The 26,919-nt window shown below is 36.8% G+C and overlaps 1 protein-coding gene across 2 annotated transcripts in view; it reads right to left on the bottom strand.

Annotated features, from left to right (window-relative positions):
• Positions 1-443: 443 nt before the first annotated feature.
• The window catches only part of NSMAF (neutral sphingomyelinase activation associated factor), a 186,827-nt gene continuing 160,351 nt past the window's right edge, over positions 444-26,919 (bottom strand). For both annotated transcript variants that reach the window (XR_015060510.1, XR_015060509.1), the window contains 2 exons: positions 22,458-22,597; positions 444-1,077 (listed from right to left, as the gene is read on the bottom strand). The gene's annotated coding sequence lies outside the window, so the exon portion shown is untranslated. The remainder of the gene's footprint in view (positions 1,078-22,457; positions 22,598-26,919) is intronic.

The raw sequence follows: 26,919 nt of genomic DNA on the forward strand, positions 1-26,919 counted from the left end.
GTTTATTCTGATATCTGTGTGGTTATGGAACATGTACATCGAAGGATCACCTTGAAATGTACAAAAGAAAATGTAAACTTTCAATAAATTATTCCATATCAATTGATACACTTTTCACTTTCTTGCAAAGGTATTGTAATGACGAATAACTCCGAACCCGGAATGTCTTTAAAAAGACCACGGACGCCGTCGACAACACTCACTTCGGTCGGATCTTCGTGCCCAAGGTCGGTTTACCGCGCTGGTGAGATGAATGGAGTAGATAGGGAACGATGCCGACGACTGTGTAGCGGCTATTTAATTGGCCGAGCAAACCAACGCCGCGTGCCACACTCTATGAGCTAACATTACAAGTTGCAATCTCAGACCAATCGCCACGGCACTATCGCAATCACAGCACTACGCCAGATCAAACGTGAGCATGATAAGCAAGGACACAAATCAACAGTTTCATCAATTTATTACACAAGCAAATCAACAAAAGAGGGAGAAATGACAAGAGGAATGGCAAGGGAGAAATTCAAAGTGAGAAATGGCAGGAAAACTAAACATTAAAAAATGGTGGGAAAAATCAAACATGGCCATCGCAAGTAATTCAAGGATACCTTCAGGCAAATATACACCTTCCCTTACCCCTCCCTACATGAATATTCCGCCCCGGGCAACTTAGAACAATGACTTGGCACCTTTACAATACTTGGATCCAGACAACTGATGAAAAACATGGATAGGTTGGGTAAGGGGTGAAGAATGTAGTGTGTGAAAGAGAAAGAATGGGGACCTCGACACGCCCCAAAATGAGCGTAATGAATGAGGAAATGGCTGCGCTGATGTCGAGCAGAATGTACAAATGAATGCTTAGGCAAGCATCTTGGATGTAGAAGCGTCCAACTGCTCGCATGCTGAACCGCAAACTGCTCTCAACTGCCCAGCGCATCCCTCTTATATTCGCTCTCTCTCTTCCCCCGCACCCCAGCTGGCATAAGGAATACCGTTGGTTTCTCCCCTCCAGCCGTGGTTGCTGCGGACTGGCGCAGCTGATTTCCTCCTGTGCGGGATGGTTGGGTGCTTGGTTTTCTGAAAAAGTGTGTTTGCAAGGTGTTGATGACAGAAAAGATAGAGAGGGTGAAAATAAACGGAACCTTATACTAACTCTCACTCACAATGCATGTTTATTCCATGTACGCAATCAAATTTAACTCCACTTTATGTGTGTGTGCTTTTACCTGCCTGAGAAGTGCTTGACGTCCTCTTTGGGGCTTACAACCATCACAGCAGGGAAGGGATGGGAGGATAGAGGAGAAGGTGCGGGAGGAGGGACCCGGCGTTGCTGGGAAACGCCGGGCAATCCTGCTAATATTAAATAAATTTATAACCAGAGAGTGGTTCAAGGAAGTTAATAGTTGTAACAATTGGATTGTTGTTTTTGTTGTTTTTTTTTTATTCCCCAAGAACCCTTTCACATTAGAGGTTGTCAGTAATAAGACTAAAGGTTGTGGTTGTGTTCGGGCAGGGTTAGCAAAGCAGATTTGAAAGTGATATTTAGAGGAAATCTATTTATTACGTATGTAAGAACGAAGGGGGAAGGGATGTATTTCGGTCCTACACACGATGTCCACAGAGAGGCTGCAGGGGAGAGTAAAAAGGGTTAAAAAAAAAAAAAACATTGTCGAGGCTCGTGTAAGAAATGGCACTCTGAACGGATCACGACGGAACAGACAAAAACAGGATGCAGAACGCATGCACAGAGAAGGAAACACCAAGGAAGAAAAACTGGAAAAGTAGAAGGAATTTAGGGATTTGGGTGGGGCTAACGGGAGTAGAAAAGATCATGGTTTTGGATTGGGGATGATCTGAGATTGTGGTGAACAGCTGTCTTGAACACCTGGAGGGAAGAATGAGATTGAAGAGAATGTGGAAGTTGGTTCTACAGGTGGGGGAAAAAATAGGAATGAATGAGTGGAGGTGAGCAGTGATTCTGGATTTAGGTAGTTTCACTAGAACGGGGTTGATGGTGGACTATGTGTGCCCTGCAGAAACCTGGTGGGGACAAAGCATGGAAAGAGCCGAGGGTGCAAGACCAGGGACGAGGCGGTAGAAGACAAGGAGACTACCGACCTGTTGGCGATAGCAATGTGATAAGCCCATAGACTCAGCTTCATCACAGGAGATTCCAATAATCTTGAAGACCTTGGTTTCCATGGTATCAAGCTGTGCAAAATGTGAGGCAAGGAAGCCAGCCTGGAGGGAGAGTAGTAGAGGATAAATGGGGCTTCTAAGGCATCCATGCAAATGAATGGGGTAAAGGGGGAAAACTCTTTGAATTAACCCTGGAAAAACCCCAAACAGGAGTCTCATTCCTCTCCACCCTCCCCCCCCATAGAAATGTATAGGCTAACCTTTCTGTCTCAAAGCTCATTCGGTTAAAACAGGATAATGATTTTCTCCCATACAAGCTCATGTTAAGCTGTCTCAAGAACCCAAAAACCCCAAAAATACAACCCCCACCCGCTGCCCCCTCTGACTCTCGGCCCATCAGGTCAAAAGAGGAGACCGATCTCTGCCCCATTGAGTACATGTTAAACTGAGACTTACTGATTTCTTTTTATATTTTCACTCCACTCAAAGAGTGATCCAATAAATATTTGTCAATGTTCTATTCGAGGAAATAAATTAATTTTCCGATTACATTCATCACCATCGAGTATATTCACAAATATTATTTTAGAACTTAGTTCTTGGTTTATATATTTTTTTGAGCAGAAATAAAATGATAAACTTCTCTCGATGCTCTTGTTTGTCCACCTCCTGAGCCACACATTTTTTCATAAGCCACGCCCACTTTTCATAAACCACGCCCACTTTCCATAGGCCACGCCCACTTTCCATCAACCACATACACTTCCCCCCCTAAGCCCCGCCCACTTTTACTAAGCCCCACCCTCTTTTGTGAGAACCACTGACTTACATCATTTCCAGTTAATCTCTGACTCACAAGGCTTTCCTGGAATTGACCAGGGAATTTCCAAAGGAAACCACACCCACCATTCTTTCTATATAAAGGCTTGAAACCCAGACTGAATTTAAACATTTTTACTTTTACTGAGAATGGACTGCTGTGCTGAGCTTGAATGGGATGACTGGAGTTCCTTGGAGTTCTATTACTTGTATGGAACTAAACCTTCAAGTTGATGAACTGGATTCAAACCTCTTATCTATTGAGGTAAGATTTTCTTTTCCTATTTACAGAGTTTGATTTAAGTATATAATAATTGAATAATTAAATCACTTAATTAATACATTCATATTTTCTCTCACAGGAAATTGTACCAGAAATACAAAATGAAATACTGCTTTTTCCACAACTTGGGGCGAAATTGTTGGTTTGGTTGAAGACCTTATGAGCGACCAAGACCCACAGAACGAGCTCGACCTTGATGACCCAACCAGAGTTATACCTTGGAGACCCGCAAAATCCTGAAAAAGAGTTTTACATCGATGGTACTCATTGTGAGTTATCAAGACAATACCCACTGAACAAGTTATACCTTGATGAGCCAGAGTACAAGTTTTACCAAGAAGACTGACAAATTTCAGAAATTTTGAAAAATGGAGGTTTCCTTGATGATCCACAGTTATACTATGTGAGATCTATCACCAAAACCCATAAAAATTGGAAAAATGAAGTTTTCCCTGATGATCCACAGTTATACGATGTGAGCCTTATTGCAGAAACCCACAATATTTCTGGAAATTGTGGTTCTACCTTGGAGTCTTGGATAGATGGTTATATTTTTGGAGACTTGAAATGTTGGTTCTGGCTTGATTACTCACAATGTGATACTTATCTTGGAAACTCAACAGGAATGTGGTTATACCTTGGAGACTTGTAAGGTTGCGTTTATTTTGGAGACTTGAAATGTGGTTTCTACCAAGAAGACTCTTGGGGATCTCAACCTATCGAGGTGGTTCTTTGTTGGATGGTGCTTGATGAGAGCAATATCAAGAAAGTTCTGGGAAGAAAGTGCAGGAAAGTTCTTACTCCCCCTTTCTACTTCATAAAACCTGAAAGCCTGAAAAGACAGAATTGGAAGAAGAGAAAAAAATATATATATATTGTTAGTTCTGGGAAGAAAGTGCAGGAAAGTTCTTACTCCCCCTTTCTACTTCATCAAACCTGAAAGCCTTAAAAGACAGAATTGGAAGAAGAGAAAAAAAAATAAAAAAAAATAAATATTGTTAGTTCTGGGAAGAAAGTGCAGGAAAGTTCTTACTCTACCTTTCTACGTCAACAAACCTGAAAGCCTGAAAAGACAGAATTGGAAGAAGAGAAAAAAAAACACACACACACAAAAGATATGTTGGGTTAGGGTTGGGTTGGGGTGGAGCTTGTGTGATGTGGGGTTTGTGTGTGTGTGTGGGGTTTATGTGGGTGGAGTCAAAAAGGGGTGGAGTTTAAAAAGGGGCAGAGTAAAAAAAAATTTTTTTTCAATTAATCTTTGTCTTTTGCAATTCCTGTGAATAAAAAGAACCTAAAATCTCTTCCCCCTTTAAATCATATAGCTTATAAGTCCAAGGAACTGTATCCATCACATCAACAATTTTAAAAAGCTCATTTGTCCATCGTTTAGTATAACCTTTTTCAAAATGAGATTTCCATCTATATATTTTGACTATATCACCAACTTTGAACTTCGGCTTTTTGACATTAATCTCTTTTTCATATTTTAATTTTGTAAATGCTTCTGATGGTTTCGTATTCGTTGACGTGTGAATCGTGTCATTATACTTATCTACAATATCCTGAATAAAAGATGACCATTGTTGTGAACCGAGTTGTGTGAATTTTTTATATAGTCTCTCTTTTAAGGTGTGATTAAAACGTTCAACAACAACTGCCTTCCCTTCATTAAAGGTACTGTATAATGTAATACTGTTATTTTTTAGAAAATTCATAAATGTCTTATTAAAGAACTCTCTACCCTCATCAGTCTACAATTTTTTGGGTTTTCTCTTACTTTTATTAAATATCTGTTGAAAGGCTAACATAAGAGTATTACCTGTTTTGGTTTTTCAAGGGACACCCCATGCATATCTACTCCTCAAATCAATAACAGTTAAAGCATACTTGTACCCCTTATCATTATTGAGTTCAATCAAATCAGCGGATCAGATATAATCAACTTCTTTGGAATAAACCTTCCTTCTATGAAACTTTGTGAATATTGGTTTATGTAATTCATCAGCTAATTGTTCTTCAGTCTTAATGACATCATCAGAGCCAATAAGTTTTTTGAATTTCCAAGCCCAAGTTTCAATTTGGTACTGATCATCTTCTTCATGATGAACCCATCAACTTTTTCTCTCAAGGTTGGATTTTGTATCAGAGACAAATTATACAACATTTCTCTATCAGCTTCATGCTTTTCTTCCAAAGTTGTGGTATTCCCATAATCAATATCGTGCCTCATGCACACTTCATCAATCCTGTTTATGGGTTTACTTCATGGTTTAGGATTGTCTGCCTCATCTTATCTTTTGTCCAAGTTTGTGCCTGGACCACAGGAAGAATATCCTGGTAGATGTAATTCCCCTGGTATTCTAGTAGTTGTAAATTTACTTCCTGATAAAAACTTTTGTATATCTCCTCCACGTCTGTATTTGGAGATAAATTGACTCTTTTTTGATCCACACACCGAACATATGCCTTTTTGTATAACCCTATTATTTTTACTTTTAAAATATGAGATATTTTTAGTATTAGTTTTCTTTTTACATTTGAGACAATAACTCATTTATTTATGAGAAAAATTCCTAGAGTGCAAAAACCTTTTTAGTTTCCAATATGCACATTTGAATCTTAATTTTTAAAACATAAAAAATCCTCAGAAATGTCTTCACTCTCCTCCATTTATTTAAAAAAAAAATAAAAGCGTTAATTAAAGTTAATCACACCAACATCATCTATCTAATCCCTGAAAACGATGTTAATAGTCTTGTCGAAAATATTTCTAATAGACTTGTCAATTCTTTGTTTTCCTCCTGGGTGCGTTGAGATTAATTTATTTTCTGTAATACCTCCAACTTTTTTTAATCTCACTGGTTTCCATATTTTTATATTTATTTATTCTCTCTCTTTCCTCCCTCTTCTCTCTTTCCTCCTTCTCTCTCTTCTCTCTTTCGTCCTTCTCTCTCTTCTCCCTCTCCTCCTTCTCTCTCTTCTCCTTCTCTCTATTCTCCTCTCTTGTCTCAGTTTCTTCAACTCCTTCCTCATCCCTTACTATCCCTGAATCACTTACACCCCTTAGAATATCATACATATATTCATCAGGATTTCGTGTTATTCCTGTATCCAAAATAATTTTTTTTACAACAGGAAACCAATAAAACTTCTTCTGAATTTCTAAAAGAGCCTTACCTTTTCTTAACTTTACAATTATTTCATTATTTAACGTTTTAATTAAATCCAAAGTTGTCAGTTTATCAACATCAGTATAAAACCAATTTTTTATTGAAAATACCTCATTCTTATAGTGTAGAAATATACCAAATACCCTTTTCTTGAAGGTATGCTTGGACACAGAAATGATAATTTTCTAAAAGCCTTCTTGCTGTCATTTATGTATTAGAAATATGACAGAATAATATGATGACACGAAACACCTCCCCATCTTCCCATAGTTAAATCATTTTGTATTTCCTTACTTATTATATATATAATCTTGCTTTTTCTGTTTTTGTGATATAAACTATGGCAAAACCATTATTATATTTACCCTGATGAAATTATTTTATTTGTTGTTTACGAATCGTGCTTCCACAAAACTCATTCTCAGCACCAAGTGGATAATATTCTTCCATACGAAACTGATTTAATTGTTCCAGGTCTTCTAGGTCAAATTTAAATGACCAATTATACCCTAAGTCATTCATATCATACCCCCATTGTTCTATTCTCATACAAACGATACGCCCTTCTATATAAAATTTTATTTTAATTGGAGCTGTGAATTCTGTATGACCTGGAGATAAAATCAACACTTCTGTATCTTTGGAATGCACGGCCGTTTTATTTAAGGATATATATATGTATATATATATATATATATATATATATATATATATATATATATATATATATATATATATTGTGATAATCACTTAATCTCACCAAGTCATTCGCGTCAGTTGCGCTTGGATAATTTATTAATTTATAAGGATTTTTCATATTAATATTTTTGTTGTACTACATTTCTGTCGTTAAGCCTGTGCCTTTGTGTAATAATTTGATAAATCAATATCCAGTTCTTGGGATACACCAAAGATAGAACCATTTTTAGCAACATAAGTCATTTATATTACATCAAAAATAATGTCATTAAAAAATTTATTTTTGTTGAGTTGAAATAACACATACAGACATAATTGAACACAACACTTTGAATTTAATTCTTGGACTTGGAATGTTTGATAAACAGCATTCTGTAAAAATTTTTTATGACTTCAACAGGTGGTGGAAGACCAAAACTATCAAAATAATATTTATCTTCACTATTAAAAATACAAACTCAATGAGAACCATTATTATCTTCTAAGTTCTATTATCTAATATCCCATTATTATCTTCTAAGTTCATAATAATATTCTTTGTACGTTTAGACACGTTTGTTAATTCATCTCTCATACAAATAACCACATTATGAATTTTTAATTTCTTACAATATTTGACAAGTTGTAAATTTGATGTATTCTTTCCAAATTCTTTAAACCACTCATCAATGCTCATTTATTTATTAGAAAGATATAATCCATTACCCCTTTTAGTTAATTTTACACCTGCTTGTGCGATAGAAGAAAGCATATCTCCAACTAACAATCTCACTTTATCAGGCAGACTTTCAAGTTTTTCAGCAAAATCTACAATTACACCACTTCCACTAATTTGTCTTCACTTAATCTCACTTCCACTAATTTCTCCAAGTCTTTGTTATGTCTTTCCAATTCTTTTTGAGCCCGGAGTTGAGCCTTCCTTTCGTTGGAAGCTTTCACCGCTGCTGAAATACCACCCGTCAATTCTCCAGCCGTACTTAAACCAGCAAATAAAGGAATTAGAAATGGGAGAATTCCTCCACTCGTTTCTCTTATTGAATATTTTTTCAACATTGGTTTTGACATTTTAATTTTAACCCTCAAGAGCCCACGAAATGTTCTGGGTGAACAAAAAAAAAAATCGACCCCTGGGGCTCTGGAGGGTTAAGTGAGCCAGTATCGTTCAAGATTTTCACCTGTTCTCTTGTGAGCAAAACATCAATTCTTTCAGCTCCTTTTCTCTGAATTGTATTAACGTTAATCATACAAGGCTTTTGATTTTGAACACAAGATGATAGTTTATGAAGATTGATTTGATTAACATATACCCAGTTGGTACTTTCACACACCTTTTGGTAAGACTTGTATGCTTCAGCAGAATCATTTTTTCCCAATTAATTTCCAATCGATCTCGTGGATAAAATGTTCCATCAAGAGAAACACGAAGTTGTTTCACCTTAGCATTATCACTCAATGCATTATCCTTATCAGTCGCAGTATCACCATCTGGTTTTAAAAAAATTATCCACAGATATCGTGGCTTTCCTTCCAGAACACCCAAATTCCACATGTAAGTGGTTTGGTTTAGTTTAACGCGTTGACATCTTCTTTTAAGGTATGATACACTGAGTGGTTTCTTCGAGTTAAGTCTTCTATTCAACATCTCTTCTGTTTTAAAATTAGGAGTATATTCAATAATATACCAACTCATTTCATCAATTACAAATTTATTCTGATCACCAAAAGCAATACCAACACCAAAAAGTAATCTATTTTCATTATCATTCCTTTGAAGTTGAAATCTAATTTTAAGACCATACAGAACTTTATCATGATTGCAAAATCCAAATATACCTTTAAGAGGAACTGCCACAGTAAAACTATTACCTGCTTTTGTATCATCATTATACATTCCTTTCCTTTGACTATATCCAGGGTCTGTGTTTGTTCCCGTTGACATATCAGGAATAAAACCTTCGACAGCCACCTTTTCCATTCTATCACTGAATGAATTTCGTGTAAATTTCATCATTTCAGATACAGCAGAGACATAATCAACCGCTTCAACTTCTTGTGTTCCAATGTACAAACGAACACTATCAAACATTTTCCAGAAGAAATCATTTACGAGTGTAGCATTTGTGTTATTCCCAGCCTTCGTTAATCTAAATTTACACAACAAGAAACTTTCCAATAGATTCAAATAAGTTTGTTGATTATTTATTTCAAAACTTTTTTTTACCATTTGCATTCCGGTCTGTTCCAGTTATTGCATTTACCTTGAAGTAATCTTCTTTTTTAGTGGAGTTTGAGATGACAATGGTATCATCCAAATCATAGATACTATCAATTGCTTCCATACTTGTATTTATTTAGGAAAAAAAGATGTTAAAACTTTTGCAACCAATCTCAATGGAACAATTATCCAATCTCCTCTAAATTGATGTCCAACACCCCTTTGTCTCTTTGGTTTATAGTATCCTCTACCAAGATACATACCTTCACCCTTGTAGTATGGGGAAAGGAACATCCCATCTCCTGTAATTATTTTATATTTTCCCAACTCGTGTTTCCTCACAATAACCATCGTATTTATTTATTGGAAAACTTCACATAGGTGAATTCTGATGGATATAATTTCTCCATTGAAAGAAATCATACGATTATCTTGTTCAGTTATCCTAAAATTTACTCTGTATATGGTTTTTCCTGACGCAGGTAGATAAACCAGATTTTTGGGTTCCATATTGAATTTATAACCAATTGGGGTTGAGTATGCGCTGAATGAAAATATTGTATTTGTTCTTATTCCATCATTGTAAGCGCCATCAATCACAGTGAATTAATACCGAATTTATTCCTGAGGATATTTGAATGACATTATCACTGTAAAACGTCCCATTAGTTTCAATCTTTTTTGAGGAGAAACCCAATAACTCTCTAAATGAATTATCAATTGTGAAATCAACCTTGTAGTTATTTTTAAGTTCAATCGTTGATTTTGAAGTATGTTTTTGAATGTCTATAACAATATTTTTTGGTTCATCACCCTGTTCTTTCATAAGGCGAACAATTTCGGAAGATATTTGAGAAATCTCATATGCTCTGGGTGAAACTGTTATCGTTTTGTATCCACTTCCTGGATTATAACTAAACTTGTCATTTTTCACGGTTATATTAAATAAGGTATTATAAGTTTCCATGGACAATAAAGACGCCTCACATTCTTTTGTTGTGTCAAGTTGTAGTGGGTATGGGAATGAAGATGTGTGGTCACTAGTTGTGAAATTAAAACTAAGGATTGTGCTTCTCATCTTATTTAATATGAGATAAAATATCTTTATATTGGTATTTATTAATTATTTTCATATTCATCAACTGGTCTAAAATGGCTGATGCTTCATTTAAACAATTGTTATTTCCAGCCTTCTTACTACCTAACAACAATAACAGTGTATTAATTAATTCTGATGGGTCATTTGGAAGAAAACTAACACCTGAACCAAAGATACTTAAAGCCTGAATCATGTGTTTCTCCTTCTCATTCTTCCTACTTTTACCAGAAAGACTAACCCTATAATTAAGAGAGTCCAGCAGATCAATATGTACTGTATCATCATTACTTTTAATATCCAATGGTTTATGAAAATACTTTGATTCATCCCTCACAGTTGAACCTTGTCTTCCATCTTTTGTGAGAAGAAACATTAATCTCAGAGTTAGTTTAACAGGAGGTTGAGCAGAACTCAAGAACCTTAATTCATCATTAAATATCAATACCTTTTCTTGAACAAGATGAAATATTGCTGGTTGTTCTGTTGGAATGAGTCCTGCTTTGGTTTTTGATTCCACTGAATATTCATTGTTTTGAAGAGCATTCACAATATAATCAGGGTGTTGATTCATCTCTTCCAGTTGTTGAAATAATCCTTCATCATCATATTCTAATTCTCCTAAATGCTCTCATTCTTCCTCCGTCATTTGACTGAAATCTTTTAACATTTGAAGTTTTTTTGGAGTATATTCTACTGTGGGTACTGTGGAAACATCTATAATTTTTTTGGGAAGTTTTTAAAAGTGGTTTAAAAAAATTCTCTTGTTTTCTTTCAAATGCTTCTTCACCCGTTAGTTTCTGTCTGCGTTTCTTCTTTATGTCTTCCCGTTGTTTTACAACTTTTGAAACCAACTCTTGATGTTCCTTAAATCTTCTTGCTCTTTCTTTCGCATCCATTTATTTATTGGAAAATATCATTTCATTTCTTGTAAAGATCAACAGGGAAATTTTTCTTTTCTTCATCATTAAAGTAGATGTGTTCAAATAAATCCTTTTCTTTAAATATTTCATCAAATTTTTTATTTACATTAATACGAGTTGTAATTTCTTCTTCATTAATACTTGTATCTCTGCTTTTCATACGTTTGCGTTGAGTTTCTTCATCAACATCAAAACCGAATGATAAAATCTTAACCCCACTCAGATGTTTAATAATTTGTCTCATTCCTTCTGGATTCGTTTCTAATATCTCAAGACCACCAGATTTTAACTCACTCTTACAATATGAATATTTTGTTGTACCAAGAGAAACCTCCTCAAATATTTGACCTTCATTCTTCAATCGCATATGTTCCTCCACTGAAATATAGTGATAATCTTCACCTTTTACTTCTCCAGGTCTTATTTCTCTCGTTGTTGTTGATACAATGAGTATCACAGGGTGTTTTTTAAGTAAATTTGCAATATTCTCATTTGTACTATACAAGAACCTTGATTTATGAGTTTTTTCCAGAAGCAGATTTATCTACAAGATTTATAATAATAGTTGTCATTTATATATGTAATTGTTTATAAAACAAAAAATATATGCCTTAATATCTCATCTTGTTTCACAACAATATATTTATATTTTTCAGTCGTGTGCTTCATGTAATCCCCAAATTCCTTTTTACTACAAAATGGAGAACAATTATCTCTCCAAAAATTGTTTATATCTATTGAATTTAACTTGAATAAAATAAAAGAATTATCATTGTTTCTGATGGAACGACGAGGAAGTTGAAAGTATGATTGACCAAGATAAATACAATTACAAGAAGAATGTCTCCCTCTTATGTAATAGCTGTCCATTACCGTTTGGTTTCTCTCATTAACACAATCATCAAAGATAACGAGGTTCTTTTTTGATTTATCCAAATCTTTGGGAGACGGTATATCATCTGTATTATCACTAAGAATACAAGTTATCAGTTTTGATTTATTTTTACATCTCTGTGTATCACAAAATAGTTGTATTATATCTTCAATGTTGTAATCATTTAGTTTGTTTTGAAGTTTAAATAAACCTATTATATCTTCTTTTTGAAGACCAGCATTAAAACCTTGTGAGAGTAGTTGATACTCAGGTTGAAAACTCGACTTTGTAAAAATTATTAAATTATCATAATCTAAAAAGTTGGGAGTCAGGGGCATCTTTAAAAGTAAGCAGGTTTTTTTTCATATCCGCTTGAACCAACTATGAGATATCTTAATGAATTTGGAAGATTTTTATGATTGTTATATTTTATCTTATTTTCCCAAATGGGTAAAAAAATCATTCATTTATATATTTGGAAAACAGGTTATTTAATTTATAATTGGCTTTTTTAGAAACTCTATATTTTAACCTAAGTTCGGGTTTAATTTCAAGATAATCCATTATTTTATTTATGCAATATCTTGTGTTGATATTTCCCTGAAAATGACAATCGTGAATAATATATAACAACAATCCTTTGAACATTTCTCGAATACGTTCAGTTTCTTCCCTTGTAAGGAAAGGTGTGTTATCACCCTCATACTTTACATTCATTTCTCTAATCAATCTTGTAAAGTAATTAATTTTTGGTGTAAATGTAAAATAATTCTTTTCCTTTTTATATTTTTTATTATCATTAATTAGAAGATAATCACAGAATATACATTGTTTATATGCTTTTGACTCTGTGTTTAATCCCAATCTATCACATGCAGAACAATTCTCAAATTTGTCATATGGAGAATCAGGGAATTCAAGAGGCTCAAAATCTCGTGAATTATTCATATTTATAAAGTAAAACTTTACTTAAACTAAAATTAATCTTCGGTATCATCTTCGGTCCTTTCACAATCATCTATAAAACTACTTTCATGACAATCATTTGAACACAAACTCTTAGTATCATAACTGTCGTTTGAACACAAACTCTCGGTATCATAATCACTCTTATAATCTACAAAATATTCAGTTGAATAATGACTCGTATTTAATTAATTGAAAAAACATTACCATCGATATCTATATACTATTTTTCATGAACAGATTCAACTACACCATTTTTTATATGAAAGGTAATTTTAAAATGATCCTTAACTACTATTGAATGAAATGACATTTCACCTGATATATTAACATCCTCTATTTCATCAGGATTTACATCTTTAGGGTTGTTGGAAAAAAATACAAAATTCTCCTTGCATATTACAAATGGTCTTATCTTTTCTTTCTAAACTTTTGGTTTATTTTTTTATTTTTTTTTTGGTTTTTGGTTTTTGTTTTTGTTTGGGGATGGTTTTTATTTTTTTGATACTTTTTCTTGTTTCATTGCTTTTTATAGTTTTGAATATATTACCAGGAGAGGAGAAACTTTTGTTCGAGATACTTTAATTGATGTTCTTCCAGATATACTAAAAGCCCTTCCACTGAAGGAAATTGAAGAACTCATATTATTCACCATAATTGTTTTTATCCAATAGTTGTTATATTCATCTTTGTTCAATTTTACATCCTTGACATATTTCTCAGTATCTTTTACAAATGAAGAGATTGATTGAAACTTGTCTTTTGTGTCTTGATACATTGTATTAATTAAGTGAAAAAAGTTAGAGGATAAAATGGTTTTAAGCACAAATTCACCTATAAATTAAACGAAATTTTCATCAAGAACATTTTATTTTAAGCAAAGTTTTATTTTATAAATATGGTGAATACAACGTACTGCGATGTTTGTAATCACAAATATAAATATTATAAAAAACACCTTCAAACCAACAAACACACATTCAATCTTTTCAGACAAATATCTCCACTTGACCAAGAAACAAAACATTGTGATAGATGTGATAATGATATTCTTTAAAAAAAATTATAATAAACACTTTTAATCACACAAACACAAGAACAATGAAGAAAGGGAAGCTAAATTCTCCATTGAAAATACTGATGGAGCATTTAAAGGGCATATAAAAATAAGATTGTTTCGTTTTCAAGACCCTGGACCATCTTCAATCATGGAAGCTGTTGATATGGTTAAACAAAGCATTGAAACTATAATTACAAACACATTAAGTGAAATGAAAACTTTTAAGTTTTATATGGGAGTAAAATTGAAAATGGTAAGACATGACGATGAAACTACTCCCTATATGAGGACAAACCCTCACTTTATCTCATCATTTCAAGATTTTGTAAGATGTGATTTTTACGATGAACTCCAGAGACAAGAACAAGATGTTGATAACACTGTAGTAGATAGTGGATTTACGATCGCAAAAATAATCTATTTAGATATACACATCTTAAAATCAGATTCTCTTCAAGCTTCTTCTTATATTGATTTACCAAAAGAGATAAAACTTAAGAAAGCGGTTGTTAATATTCAAAACAAAGATAATAAATGTTTTCTATGGTCTGTTCTTGCTCACTTACATCCTCCACAATGGAAACCTGAAAGGGGTGAACATTATAAGAAATACAAGAATACATTACATGTTAAAGATTTGAAGTTTCCAATGTTATTGAGAGATATTCCTAAATTTAAGAAAATGAATAATCAATCTGTTAATCTATATGGATTAACGGATACAAACAAAGTTCAGATATTAAAAATTTCAAACAACTATAAAAATGATGAAACACACATTGACCTCCACTTTACTTCAAAGGAAAAATCACATTATGCTTTCATCAAAAATTTCTCAAGATTAACCAAATCACAACTATATAAGAGAAAATGTAAAACGTATCCTTGTAAGAGATGTCTCAACTCCTTTCACACAAAAGAACGATTAAATCAACATTCAAAATATTGTAGTCATCATAAATCAACCGTAATCAATTTTCCAAAAGCAGGTTCAAACATATCATTCAAAGATTTTACCAAATCTATAAAACATCCGTTTGTGATACATGCTGATTTTGAAAGTATCCTTGAAAAGATAGATACTGTTTCTCCAAATCCAAATAAATCATAAACAAATAAATATCAAAAACATACTCCTTGTGGTTTCTGTTATTATATCAAATCAGCTGTTGGTGATGAATACAACAAGTTAGAACTTTATAGAGGAGAAGATGCCTCAGAGGAGTTTGTAAGACGATTGGAAAAAGACTGTAGAAGACTAAGACAAATAATGGTGAAAACCTATAAACCAATGTCATTAACAAAGGGAGAGAAAAAGGAATTGAGAAAGAACAGTATCTGTCATATTTGTGAGGAGAAAATTGAGGGAGACGTCAAGGTCTCCGGCATTTGACTCACACCGGAAAGTTAAATAAAACTCATATTTCCGATAGAGATTATACACAAGCTAAACAGGTTTGGGAGAACTTTAATGTAAATAATCTTGGAGAATATCATGATTTGTATCTTAAAACTGATGTATTGTTATTGGTTGATGTGTTTGAAACTTTTAGAACAGTCTGTCATAATAAAAATTCTTATGGATTCGACCACGCTCACTATTACACAGCCCCGGGGTTGGCTTGGAGTTCTATGTTAAAAATGACAAAACAAAATTTGGAATTAATCAGTGATATAGAAGGCTAAAGAGGAGGAATATCTCAAGTATGTTCCAAGAGATATGCTAAAGCAAATAATAAATATCTTCCCAATTATAATAAGAATGAGGATAATAATAAGAATAATAAGAACAATTATAATAAGCAACTCTTACCTGATGTTTTATGATGCTAACAATTTGTATGGGTGGGCTATGTCTCAATCTTTACCTTATGGAAAACTTAAATGGGTTAAAGAAAAACATTATGAAAAAGTTTTACTTGACATTGTAATCTCCTCTCAAAAAGAATTGGATGAAGCTGAAGTTGGATAAAATTTTGAGGTTGATTTAAAATATCCAGAAGAACTTCATAACAAACATAAAGACCTACCTTATGCCCCTGATAAAGAAAGTCCAAGAAAAGAATGGTGAAGTGATTACCAACAGTCATTTAATATAAAAGGTAAATCTCCAGAAAAACTACTTACAACATTAAATGATAAAGAAAGTTATGTTTTGCATCAAAGGAACTTGAGACAATATTTATCTGCTTGGTTGAGAGTGAGGAAAATTGATCGAATTTTGAAATTTAAACAAAGTCATTGGTTAAAGGAATATATTGATATTAATACAAAAAGGAGAACAGAAGCAAAAACAGATTTTGAGGACTTTTATAAACTAATGAATAATGCTGTATTTGGAAGGACTATGGAAAATGTTAGGAATCGACAAAACATAAGACTTTCTACATCTTGGAAACAGGCTTCAAAGTTAATTAATAGACCAAGTTTTGAACGAGCGGAGGTGTTTTCAGAGAACTTTTGTGCTATTCATTTGAAAAAAGAGAGTATTGAAATGGATAAACCTATTTATTTCAGAACATCAATTCTTGACTTGTCAAAGTCGTTAATGTATGACTATTACTATAATAATTTAAAATCAAAGTATAAGGATAATGTGTCATTGTAATATATGGATACAGATAGTTTTATATTAGAAACTAAGACAAGTGATGTATATGAGGATATGATCGATAATATTGATATGTATGATACAAGTAATTATAAGTCTGACAGTATGTTGTTTTCATTAAAGAATAAAAAGGTTATTGGTAAGTTTAAGGATGAGTTGGGTGGAAAGGTCATGAGTGAATTTGTGGGTTTGAGATCAAAGTCTTATGCTTTTACGTATATTGATAATAATAACATTGAAAGATGTGATAAGAAGCTAAAGGGAATAAAGAAAAATATAATCAAGGAAACAATAAACTTTAAACATTATTACAACTGATTAACCTTAAAGAAGGAAGAGTACAGAAAAATGAATACAATAAGAAGTTATAAACATCAATTATATACAGAAGAGATAAATAAGAAAGCATTAAGAGCTTTTGATGATAAAAGATATATTTTAGAGAATGGAATCAAGAGTATCCCTTATGGTTATAAGTACGTGTTAAAGGGCATCTTTTTACTGATTTATAAATGATAGAACCAATCAATAACCAAACCAAAGAGTGGAGATGTAATCAGCCTTGGTATTTAAATGGGAAACATAACAAATGTGAGAAATATCAAATAAGTCTTTTTGAAGAAATAACCGGGGTAAAAGTAGATAAAACAAATAAGCGGATAAATTTAATTTAAAATAAGTTGGAGGATGTCAGGAAAAAAATTAATATCCTTGAATGGACTGAAAACTTTGATGATTATCAATTGAACAATGGAAAAACAATTTACTGCAAACTCAAAATGATATGTGGATCAGGAGGTGGACAAACAAGAGCATTGAGAGAAGTTTATAATTTTATTTCTGCTCAACAAAGACATATAAACCAAGAACTAAGTTCTAAAATAATATTTGTGAATATACTCGATGGTGATGAATGTAATCAGAAAATTAATTTATTACCTCAAATAGAACATGGACAAATATTTATTGGATCACTCTTTGAGTGGAGTTAAAATATAAAAGGAAATCAGTAAGTAATGTAAGTAATACATAGTAAGTCTCAGTTTAACATGTACTCAATGGGGCAGAGCTCGGTCTCCTCTTTTGATGTGATGGGCCGAGAGTCAGAGGGAGCAGGGGGTGGGGGGGGTTGTGTTTTTGGGGTTTTTGGGTTCTTGAGACAGCTTAACATGAGCTTTTATGGGAGAAAATCATTCTCTTTTAACCGAATGAGCCTTGAGACAGAAAGGTTAGCCTATACATTTCTATGGGGGGGGGGGGGAGGAATGAGACTCCTGTTTGGGGTTTTTTCTAGGGTTAATTCAAAGAGTTTTCCCCCTTTACCCCATGCATTTGCATGGATGCCTTAGAAGCCCCATTTATCCTCTACTGAGAGCAGTACTCCATCAAGCTGTGGATGAAACCTTGTAGGTGGATCGGAGTTCAGGTGTGCCAAGGAAGGACTTTGTACGATGGAGGATGCCCAGTTGGCGGCTGGCTTTGGAGGCCAACTCTGAAATGTGGTTTGCCCAAGAAAGAGCGTGGCTGACAATAAGACTCAGGGGTTTGAATGGTTTAACCTCCTCAAGAGGATTGTGAATAAAGTAGATAGGAGGGCTTGCCAGCCTGTCCTTTCGGAGAGAGACAGTGAGAATGTGAGATTTTTTCAGGATTGAAAGGCATATTCCAAGTGTTTGACCAGATTGTGATATTTAAGTTCTGAGCGAAGAGGCTGCAGCCTGTCCGTCTGAGGGATGAGGGAGGTCACAGCAGAGGATGGAGTCATCAGCAAATAGATAAAGAGGATTTTACAGTCAGAGATCATTGCTGAAGATCAGGAATAGGATTGGGCAAAGAACACTACCTTGGGGAACTTTAGCATTAACAGGGAGAGGAGATGAAAGGGTTCTGTTGAGAACCACATGTTGGTTACATGAGTAGAGGAAGTCAGTAATCCAAGACTGTAGTTGGCCATGGATTCCATTGTCAGACAGTTTGGAGAGCAAGGCAGGATCCCAGACTGTATCAAAAGCTTGAGATACTGTATGTCCAGAGAGATGGCCCTGATCTCATGTCTGACATTGAGGGCCTCCATCCATTTGATATATTTGTGTACGTAATAAATAGATGATGAACAGTTTTATGGTTCGGTGTCACATGAGGTCTCAGACGAACATGTACATACCTCCACCAGGATGAACGTTCACGTTTTGTATCCCACTGATCGACTGGCTCTGCATCCAGATCTTAACCAAAATCTAATCGGCTTGGTCTTGTCATCTACCCAAATCATCCACCAAATTTTATCATAATCTGTCCAAAACTTTTTGAAATACCATGCAATATATAGTTTTTGCTCCCTTCTCTCGGTTATGAAAAATCATTTGAAAAGTTAAAAAAACATCTCGAATCCGGATCTTCACCAAAATCAAATTGATTCGTCCTTGTTACACACCTAACCTCTCCATCAAATTTCGTCCGAATCCATCTATAATTATTTGAGATATCCTGCTCAAAGACAAACAGACAGACAGACAGACGGGGTGAAGACACAGCCTCCATCGACCTTTGGTGGCCGAGGTAATAAGAAAGGCTGTTTCATTAACCGCAGCCGTATGGGTGTACTGGACAGTGTATAGGAAGAAATCAAATTCTGAAGACCTCATGTGGAGCAGCAAGTGGAATTCTGATCGCCATTTTTGCACACAGAGTCGAGGCTCATGGAAGAGCTCGAACACTGAATGGATCAGAGACATGACAAAGGGAACAGTAGCAAGAGGGAGGGGAGAGGTGGGATGACACCAACATGAACAGCAGGTTTGAAGGATAAAATAGAGGGAGACTTGGACAAATAAGGGAAGTGGGGAATAATGGGGGGTTGGGGAGGACATAGGCGTGGACAAGATGGATGCAGAAGCCAACTCTCAGGAAGGAAAACTGGAAGGAAATTTTCATGGGAGGGACAAAGATTTGTGCAGAAGGAGGATTTGGGCTGCCGGGACGATTTCAGGGTCACTTTGGGTTAATTGAGCCCTCAATGGTGAGTGGTCCAATTAAAAAGACTATTTCCAGTTCGGTACTTTGCTGAAACGTATCTTTCTGCCACCACATCGGTCTACCGTGACGTCATATTTAGCACAAGTATCCATCTAATGAAGTCTTTCCGACATGATTAATCGTGATTCTGGGATTGTTATATAAACCAGTGCGTGCCCGTACGTGCGTGGACGTATGTGCAAAATAAATAAATAATTAAAAAACTTTCAAACTGCGTGTCAGAAACAACAACCACACAGGCCATTCCTTCGCTCTCGCGTGGCCGTACATGCGTGTCTGTACGTGCAAAAAAAAAAAATTGTGACGTCAATCGTGACGTCATAGCACCGTGTCCTGTCATTTGTTTGGTAAATAAATGGCCATAACTTGGGAACCACTTGTCCGATTAATATCAAACCTTGAAAAGGCACATACTCAGGTCCCCAGCAATAGACCTGGCAAGTTTCAATTAGATCGGACCAGTGGTTGTCGAGAAACAGCGGTCACAGACAGACAGACAGACAGACAGATAGACAGACAGACACACAGAGATTGCTGGAATTAGAGATAGATAATGAAGTGTGTGTGTGTGTGTGTGTGTGTGTGTGTGTGTGTGTGTGTGTGTGTGTGTGTGTGTGTGTGTGTGTGTGTGTGTGTGTGTGTGTGTTCGTGTTCCAATGGGAACCCTCAGCTCGTGATCCAGGTGAAAATTTCAACATCATTGGAATCTCCTGCGATGAAGCTCACGGTCTTTGGGCCAACCCTTTCCCATTGCAGGTAGCTCGGTGGTCTCTCTCTCCGTCTTCTTGATAACATTCACAATAATGAGTTGGCTTACTCTTCTACCGAGTGCCTGCATTTTGAGGGAAGAGTTCCAAAAGTAGAGTATACAGAATAAAACAGGGCTGTTTGATTTTGAACAGCCACTGCCTACTAAGTGCCCAAAGACTGCAGCACAGGTGTGTTGGGCCGAATGGCCTTTTCAAAGAATAAATTTCAAACCAACTGGGAGAGCCTTTTCCTAGAATGGCATCCTGATTATGCATTTGCAAAGAATGGCTCAGTCAGTAAGTTTGGTGCAAGGAAGAAGTGGGTCAGGTGGAAACTCTCTGGAGGTGTGCACAGGTGAGAGGTGAAGGGCTGGTTTGAGTTTGAAGCGCAGGCCAAACGAGAAATCCAACTGCTTGTAGATACTTTGTAAACGACGTCACAGCTTCGCCAACTTGATCGGTGTTTTTGGAATACTGGACTTTCGATATGATGTATGAATGCCAATGAGGCCTTTCGTGCATGCGCTGTGTCAGTGTGTGTTTTCAGTTCCTCACTTCTGCTAGTCTGGACACGTTTAACCTGCCATTACTAGCACGAAATCTGTGATTCATATAGTTTTTTTTAAGCATAATTTTCAGCATTTAAAAGAAAGAGTGGAGATTTTAAAATGGTTCATTGGAATTGTTGTGTTCCTGTGTGTTGTGTTCCAAACCGGACTCACTGGAATATAGGAATATGAGAAATATCCATGGATGAGATATGTTGAGATCCTGTACCCAGTGCTGGATTAACCATTAGGCAGACAAGGCATGTGCCTTAGGGCCAGCCAAAAATTCGGGCCAAAAATTATTTTCACATTAAATATTTGTCTTTTTTTGTATTAAATATTTTGTCCTTGAATCAGTTCATCTTTTGTCTGAGGTCCATTTCCATGAGCCCGAGATCTAATTTAAAAATTTTCAGGCCATTGTCTAAAATTTCAAAATGTGCCTTAGGGGCAGCCGAGGCTTAATCCGGCACTGCCTGTACCACTTCCTATTGTAAATGTGTGGTGGGAGTGGATGACACACACACAGACACACACACACACACACACACACACACACACACACACACACACACACACACACACACACACACACACACACACACACACACACACTATGGACTTTTTTTGGGAATCGGCTGATTGGAGTTAGTGTGATTACCAACTGCGGTATGTACTGTGTTCAACCCAAGCCCCTTAACTAGTTTTCACATTTGTTTTGGGGGAATTTAAATCAACAAATTAAAAAAAACATAGGGGCAATACCCCCTGGGCACTCAACTGGTAGTGGCTGGATAAGGTGACAAGGGAATCACTGGTAGGAATTGATGACCCACAAAATATATAATGGAGAAGAAAGTAAATACCGATGGATTTTTATTTTTAATGTCGTGAACAACCTTTGGTACATCGCGAGTGATAAAAGGTTGTGGGCAAGTTTCATCGGAATTGTGTGTGTGTGGTTTCGGAAAAGATAGCAAATACATATTTTAGGGGGAAACCCCTAAAACACCCAAAAAACCGCAACCCCTTACACCCCATTAGTCAGATTTTTCTAATGTCATGAACAAATTTTGGAACATCATGGGTGATGAAGGTTGTAGTCGAGTTTCATCAGAATTGTGTGCGTCGTTTCTGAGAAGAAAGCAAATCCCTATTTTGAGGGACAACCCCCATAGACCCCTTTAGGGTGTTATTTTTTTTTTATTATATGAACAAACTTTGGCAAATACACAATGATGAACATTGTGGTAGAGTTTCATAAAAAACCTGTAGTTTCAGAAGAAGTTGCAGGTATTTGTGGACGGACGGACGGATGGATGGACAGACGGACGGATGGACAGACGGACGGATGGACAGACGGACGAAGTGCCATCCAATAAGCTCCACGGAACTACGTTCCAGGCGAGCTAAAAATGAATGAGAGGAGGTAAAAGTTGGAAAAGGATGTCAGCTTAAGCTCCTGCAATTGGTCGCACAGTGCAGTTCAGGAGGATTAACACAAATCACCATTCCAATGCAGAAACACGTCTATCTCTACAAATAGTGTGTATTTCAGTTTGTTCCAAGCAAAAAAAAAAACCCCAGTATTTTACACAAGAAATCTTATTCATGCAAAAACGGATAAACTGCCTAATACAGGCGTTTTGAACAACACATTAGGATGTTCTATGCCTGGTGTTGGCTTGATGGTTAGGGTGGGGGTCTTGGGATCTGAAGATATTGAGTTAAAATCCCACTCAGCTGTTGAATAAACTCCAGGTGGGGTTGACTCTGCCCGTCATCCTTCCAAAGTCGGCAAAATGAGTGCCAGCTTCCTGGTATCCTGTGTCGGAGTGGCGACCCGTCCAGGATTGTGCCCAATAGCCAAGGAGACTGTTTAGGCAGCACCAACGCTCTGTACAGAGTATGTCCCAATGGATGGATGGATGGAGTGGGATGTTCTAATCGCGGTTTTTGGTCCAAATCACTATTCTAATGCAGTAACACATGTTTTTGTTTTTTTAAATCAAATCGTGTGTATTTTAGCTTGTATAAAGCAAAACAATACATTTTATACAACAAACCTCATTCATGCTCACCAAACTCACCAAACTCTCTCTGCTCACCAAACTCTCTGGAGTTCCTCAAGGTAGTGTTCTGGGCCCTGTTCTTTTTCTGGTTTTCATCAATGATTCTCCGACTCTCTGGAAAATCCTCTTTATCTCTTTGCTGATGACTCCACCCTCTGCCGTACCATCTGTCATCCCTCAGATCAGCACGTAGCAGCTTCTTCGCCCTCTGCTGATCTGGGTAAAATCACTAACTGGTCCAACACGTGGAACATGTCTTTCAATCCGGACAAATCTCACACTCTCACTATGTCTCTCCGAAAGGACCGTTTGGAGTCCCCCCCATCCACTTTCTCAACAATCCTCTGGAAGAAGTCTTTCCTTTCAAGCTTCTGGGTCTCACTATATGCCATGACCTTTCCTGGGAAAGCCACATTTCAAACCTCGCCTCCAAAGCCAGTTGCCGACTGGGAATCCTCCGTCATGCAAAGTCCTTCCTCCGCCCACCTGAGCTCCTGACCACTTACAAAGCTTTTGTCCGCAGCCTGATGGAGTATGGCTCTCCCCTCTGTGCTGATGCTCCTGCCTCTCACCTTTCTCGGCTTCACGCTGTATAAACCAAGGCATTTCGGATCATTGGCATCTCCTGCAATAAGGCTGAGTCTTTGGGCCTCTCACTCTCTCACCGCAGGCAGGTCGGTGGTCTTTCTGTCTTCTATGGTCTCCTCTCCAGTCTCGCCCCCCCTGCTCTCTCTGCGATTTGTCCCCACCATATTTCCGCAGGGCGCTCAAGGTCCGCCAACAACCCCCTTCTGGTAAAACTACCAAAATCACGAATCACTGCTCACCTTCACTCTTTCCTGCCTTTGGAATAAACTCCCTCACTCTGTTCAATCCCATTCTTCCCTCCAGGCCTTCAAGATGGCTGTTCACCACCAACTCTTCCAATCGTCCCTCATCCAAATCCTCGATCTTTTCTACCCCCGATAATCCACCCAAAACCCACCTCCTTCAAATTCCCTGCTTTCCTTCCTGAAAGTCCCTGTAATGTCCATCTTCTATTCCCCATCCCTCTCCCTTCAACAGATCTCCTAATGTCTGCTCCCCACTGTTTTATCCTTCCCACTCCCACCTGAGCCTCGACAAGGTATACAAAAAAAATATTAAAAATTCATGCAAAAACGGTATAATTTGCCAATGTAAGCGTTTTTAACAAAATATTCAGTTGCTCTGACCCAAACATTTCGTCCAAATCACTATTCTAATACAGAAACGCGTCTTTCTCATTGTACCGAGCAAAACAATACATTTTACACGAAAAACCTTATCCATACAAAAACGGTCTCATTTGCATAATGGAAGCGTTTTTAATGTGAATTTGCAAGAGTCCACGTGACCATAAATTACTGCCTCTTATGGGTGGTGGTCCTTGAATATTGACGAGTTCTCGTGATGTCACATCTGTGGGGCAAAGGGATCATGATAATAAGTGGACCACACCACTCGGATATAATCCATGGATCACGATCATACTGGGACACTTTGTGCTTTGAGCACGGTGAACCCATATGGGCAATGGTGGCAGGATGGCCTTGTCCATAGAGGTAAGCACAGTCCCGCCTAAATGCCCTGTCACACCTTGACGATTTAGCCAGCGTATGCCTGACGTATGCAAAATTTGGCTAAAACGCTGGCACACGTCGAATACATTATGGATAAGTTTGTATACGTTAAGAGCACGCTGGCATACGTCGTAGTACGCTGGCATACGTCGGAGTACGCTGGCTTTAAACGTTGTATTTTTAGGTTGTCCTCAAATTTTAGCATGCTTGAAATTTTACGACGTATGCCGGCGTATGACTCACACGTTCCGCTACGATGGCCATAAGTTGTAGGCACGTTATGCGATTGTTGACACATGTCGACACACGTTACTTGTAAGTTACTCATAAGTCGAAACACGTCGAGGTAATGTTTAGCGTTCCCGAAACTTATTTCTAACCTATGAGTAACGTGTTGTAGGCACGTTACGCGATCGTTGATACACGTTACTTGTACGTTACTCATAACTCGAAACACGTCGAGGTAATGGTTTGCGTCAGTGTTCCAGTGTTCTGGTTATGTAGTTATGTAACATAACCAGCCGAAAACCAGACTCCCTGGTTTTTTTTCTTTGATATGACGGTGATGTTGACACTTCGATTTCAAGTGCGGTTATAATATAATATAATTAATAGGCTGCCGCTCAACGATTTAAATCATAACCACACGAGAAATCGAAGTGTCAACATCACCGTCATACCGAAGAAAAAAAAATGAAAAAAAAAAAACCAGGGAGTCTGCAACACTGACGCTAACCATTACCTCGACGTGCTTCGACTTATGAGTAACGTACAAGTAACGTGTGTCGACGTGTGTCAACGATCGTGTAACGTGCCTACAACTTATGGCCAGCGTATGCGGAACGTGTATCATACGTCGAGTAAGTCGAGAAATTTTCAACATGCTGAAAATTTCTCGACGTACTCGGCGTATGACGACGTATGCCAGCGTACTATGATGTATGCCAGCATACTATGACGAATGCCAGCGTGCTAGTAACATATACAAAACCTACCCATGACGTATTCGACGTGTGCCAGCTTGGTTTGGAAAATTTTTCATACGTCGGTATACGCTGGCTAAAACGTCAAGGTGTGACAGCGGCTTCACACTTCGATGTCTTGTGCGGTTATGTTTTGAATCGTTGAGCCGCAGCCTATGAATAGCCTACGCTATGTGATCTTTGGCGATACACTGCCGCGCTATGCATAAGTTAGACCATCGTTGGGCATAGGTTGTGAACGCCGCCAACACGCTCAGCATTCGTTGGTATAAGTTATCTATATGTGATTAAAACGTTCTGTGTACGTTACTAATACGTTATGCATACGTCCAACACGTTATTATATGCACAAAACTTAAAAAAACATCAATAGTTCAGCATACACCAGCGTTTTACATACATTTTGAGACCCTGCCATACGCTAGCTAAAACGTCAAGGTGTGACAGGGCCTTAAGATGTCTAACCTGGCTTCAATTCCTGACACACCTCTAAACTTTAAATCCTCACAGTGTTTCACAGGCAGGGTGATTCATCAATGTGTGTGCCGTCCTTCGGATGGATGTTAAGCTGGGCATCCCGTCTGCCGGCATAAGTATGTGGAGGTTAAAGATCCCAGGTCATCCTTCACAAAGAGTAGGGAGTTATTGGCAGCACCCTGAACAAGTTACAAACTGGAGAGTTCATAGAACACCTTACCCGGAGCTGTGTTGAGAAACAAGGATATGGTAATATGAGCAGAAAATGTGGTCTTGATGACGTAAAAATGTCATTATCCAAGTACTGCTGAACGGAAGAGTTTTGAAAGTGATAAAAAAAATTACCCCCGTGCGGGAGTGACGGTCATCTCTGCGAGAAAATATATAGCCTCCTGAAGGTAGGGCAGTTTTTGCAAACTTTGAAGTCACGTGACGCAAAAACGAAAGCGAATATCGAAAATCCGGCCTGACAAAATTTAGATATTGTCCCATAGATTCATATGCCACAATCAAATTCAAGATCGCTTGATAAATGTAGGAGGAGATAGATTTTGAAAATCGGAATTTTCTCATTTTTTGCCAACTTTGAAGTCACGTG

Source organism: Eptatretus burgeri, chromosome 7 (assembly GCF_056783735.1).
Source record: "Eptatretus burgeri isolate ZD-2024b chromosome 7, Ebu_testis_v1, whole genome shotgun sequence".
In the NCBI taxonomy this organism is placed as follows: domain Eukaryota; kingdom Metazoa; phylum Chordata; class Myxini; order Myxiniformes; family Myxinidae; genus Eptatretus; species Eptatretus burgeri.